Below are 4,258 nucleotides of genomic sequence, written 5' to 3' on the forward strand. Positions count from 1 at the left end.
TCCAGCCCTGCCGCCTGCAAACGAACACATGTACAGTTCAAACCCCACGTGTACATTCAGTTATATACGGATGTATTTTTATAATTGGTTCCTTGTGAGGACAAATAATGAGGCAGCCATATCTTTGCCATGTAGCCCTTCATCCAGTGTGATATCGCAAGACTAATGCCCATTCTGTAACCAGACCCACGATGGGCATGGTATGCTGCATTATTGCAGCATCGTTATTAACCTGGTTAATCTATCTCCGCACACAGTTAGTCCGTACGCGGACGATGGTGGGGGGGGGGGGGACTGCGATCTCTGCTGTAGCAGGAAGTTGGAACGGTGTCGTGCGCATCTCTTCACAGAGCGGAGCCGGCGCTGCCCCCATCCTCCGCGCTTGCCCTGGCCTCTAAATGGAAGCTGACGGTTGTGGTGGAAGAGGAGACCCTGGTAGAGGAGCTCGTGGTGCAGGGAGAGGAGACCCTGGTGGAGGAGCTGGTGGTGCAGGAGGAGACCCTGGTGGAGGAGCTGATGGTGCAGGAGGAGACCCTGGTGGAGGAGCTGGTGGTGCAGGAGGAGACCCTGGTGGAGGGGCTGGTGGTGCAGGAGGAGACCCTGGTGGAGGAGCTGGTGGTGCAGGAGACCCTGCTGGAGGAGCTGGTGGTGCAGGAGGAGACCCGGGTGGAGGAGCTGGTGGTGCAGGAGGAAGAGACCCGGGTGGAGGAGCTGGTGGTGGAGGAGGAGACCCGGGTGGAGGAGCTGGTGGTGCAGGACGAAGAGGAGATGGGGGGGGAGACAGAGGAGGTGGCGACGAAGAAGGAGCAGGAGGAGGAGATGGTGGTGCAGGATATGGTGGTGGAGGAGAAGGAGATGACAAGGAAAGAGGATCAGGCGATGGTGATGCAGGAGGAGAAGAGGAAGCGAGGGGGCCTGGCCCGCATAGGGAGAACCATCCGTTCACTCCTCCGACGCGCGCTGCTGTGTGGTGGCCGGTCCACCACACAGTAGAGGTGGTGGTCATGGATAGTTGTGAACCACGACCACTATCACCACACCCACTATCACCACACCCACCACATGCACACTCCACACATACACCCCCCTGTGATACCCACCACCCACCACACACACCCCGTGACACCCACCACAGACTACACAAAGGGCTAGGGGTTTAGAGGGTTAGGGGTTTATAAAGTTATGGGTTTAGAGGTTTTGGGGTATTTTGGGGATAAGGGGTTTATATGTTTAGGTATTTCGAGGGTTATAGGGTTTAGGGGTTGAGAGTATTTGGGGTTTAGGGGGTTAGGGTTTTAAGGGTAAAGGGGTTTAAAGGGTTAGGTGTTTAGAGGATTAGGCTATTAGTGGTATAGGGGTTTAAAGAGTTAGGGGTTTAGGGGTTCAGAGGGTTATGGTTTTAAGGGTAGAGGGGTTAAGAGGGTTAGGGATTTAGAGGGTTTTGGGTTTAAAGATGTTGTGTTTAAGGGTTTAGGGTAGGGGTTCAGTGGGTTAGAGGTTTGGGGGTTTATGGGTTAGGATTTTAGAGGGTGATGGGTTTAGACCGATATGGTTTTAAGGGTAAAGGGGTTTTGAGGGTTGAGTTTTAGAGGGTTACAGTTTAGAAGGTTGTGGTTTTAGAGGGTTCTCGGTTTAGAGAATTAGGTGTTTAGAGAGTTTATGGGGTTTGATTGTTAAAGGGTTAGTGGTTTAGAGGGTTAGGAGTTTATAAGGTTATGGACTTAGGGGTTTAGAGGTTTTGGGGCTTTTAGGGGGTAAGCAGTTTAGAGGTTTGGGGGGTTTTAAGGGTTATGATGTTTAGGGGTTGAGCGTATTAGGGGTTTTGAGGGTTAGGGTTTTAGTGGGTTAAGGGTGTAGAGGGTTAGGGGATTAGAGGGTGAGGGGTTTAGAGGGTTGGGGTTTTCGTGGTATTTGGGTTAGGATTTCAAAGGGTGAGGAGTTTAGACAGATAGGGTTTTAAGGGTGAAGAGGCTGAGGTTTTTATTTGGTAGAGTTTAGAAGGTTATGGGTTTAGAGGGTTAAGGGTTTAGAGTTACTGTCGGTGTTTAGAGGTTTAGGGGGTTTATGGGTTTTGATTGCTCGGTGTTTTGGTTTACAAGGTTACGAGTTTTAGAAGGTTTTGGGTTTAGAGGTTTCGGTGTTTCGGGGATTAGAGGTTTATAAGGTGAGGGGTTTAAAGGGTTATGGTTTTACAGGTTTAGGGGTTTAGACAGTTTGGGGTTTAAGGGTTTAGAACAGGGGTGGGCAAATTTTTTGACTCGTGGGCCACAATGGGTTCTAAAATTTGACAGAGGGGCCGGGCCAGGAACAGATGGATGGAGTGTTTGTGAACTAATATAAATGTCGTGTAAAAATAATAACATGAAAGGATTTGGCCTTTAACAGGTAGCAAAGCATTTATTTGCAAGGCAATTTAACAAATTGCACGAACATGAACAATACAAAAACATGTCGTAACTCCCGGTCAAAGTGCGCCATCTAATGGGGAAATGGGGGCATTACAGGAGAAAGGTAAAATTTAATTTAATAATATTTGTACAATTTCGGCGGGCCGGATTAAAAAGCCCAACGCGCCGTATACGGCCCAGGGGCCGTACTTTGCCCATGTCTGGTTTAGAAGGTTAAGGGTTTAGACAGTTAAGAGTTTTTGGGGTTTATGGGTTAGGGTTCTAAAGGGTGAGGTGTTTAGACGGTTGGAGTCTTCAGGGTAAAGTCCTTTAGAGGATTTGGTGTTTAGAGGGTTAGAGTTTAGAACGTTTTGAGTTTAGAGGGTTTAGAGAGTTACGTGTTTAGAGGTTTATGGGTTTCGATTGTTAGAGGTTGAATAATGGTTTAGATGGTTAGGAGTTGAGGAGGTTATAAGGGTATGTGTTTAGGGGTTTAGAGGTATAGGGGTTTCAAGGGTTAGGGATTTAGAGTGTTAGGGGTTTAGTGGTTTGAGAGTTTAGAGGGTTTAACACCTAGACTTTCACAACTAATATTGGGTTAGTCTCCAACACTAAATGGCACTTTTTGTTGATGTGACAAATTTCCCTAATTGGCTGTGTCGGGTGGTGGCTGGTTTAACGACACATTTATAGTTACACAATCTAACCCCAAAAAACATTTATGGGTTTAGAGGGTTAGGGGTTTAGTGGGTTATGTGTTTAGAGGGTTATCATTTTAGGGGTATAGGTGTTTTAAGGGTTAGGCATCTAGAGGGTTAGTTCTTTAGAGGGTTGGGGTTTAAATGTGTTGGGATTAGATTAGGGATTTAGGGTTTTGAGGGTTAGGGTTTTGAGGGTTAGGGTTTTAGAAGTTGAGGATTTAGAAGGTTACGAGTTCAGAGGGTTAGGGGTCTAGAGGGTTAGTTCATTAGAGGGTTGTGGTTTAGATTGGTTGGTATTTAGAATATTAGGGATTTAGGGTTTTAGAAGGATAGAGTTTCAAGGTTTAGAGGGTTAGGGATTCAGAGGGTTGAGGGTTTGGTTTTTAATGGCTTCGAAGGTTAGGGTTAAAAGACTAAGGGGTTTGGAGAGTGAGGGGTTTTTGGTGGGTTAGGGTTTTAAGGGTAAAGGGTTTGAGAGGGTTAGCGGTTTAGATGGTTATGGGTTTAAATGGTTAGGGATTTAGATAGTTACGGGGTTTAGAGGTTTAGAGGGTTTTATTTGTTTGAGGTTTAGTGGTTAAGGTCTCTGTGCGAGTCCAACAGGTTTATTTTAGTCTATGGTAAGATAAAAACAGTTCAGTTTAATTTGTATATATTTAAACAATTTTACCTTTCCTGTCGAGTTTTTGTATTGTATTTTTGTTATGTTCTGACCCGCCCGATTGGACGTCTGTGAAAACAGATCGTCATAGCTCATCAGATTCATCCAGTATAAATAAATATTCAGATTAAAATTCTATTGACCTCTGTGCGAATCTATGGATTTCTGTGTGAGTTTTTGGGTCTCTTGAGTGTATGGATCTCTGTGTGAGGCTATTGGTCTCTGCATGTCAAAAGGACTCTGTGTGAGTCTATGGGGTTGCCGTGTGAGTCTGAGTGTCTGTAGGAATGCATGGGTCTCTGTTGGAGTCTATGGGTTTCTGGGTATGGTTGTTTGTGCGAGTTTTACATGCACAAATGGAACTTAAAAAGGCCATTGAGGGTTGCAGAATCCAAGTTGAATATTAAGTTCCCCGCAGTGCAAGCCAGCTCCCTAGTCGTGTCATCAAACAGCCCCTGTAATTCTTTATAATAAAATACGTACTCCAAGAAATCCACACTGAGTCACAG

The sequence above is a fragment of the Petromyzon marinus genome, chromosome 59 (genome assembly GCF_048934315.1).
Source record: "Petromyzon marinus isolate PM22_M1 ecotype Great Lakes invasive population chromosome 59, UKy_Petmar_22M1.pri1.0, whole genome shotgun sequence".
Lineage (NCBI taxonomy): Eukaryota > Metazoa > Chordata > Hyperoartia > Petromyzontiformes > Petromyzontidae > Petromyzon > Petromyzon marinus.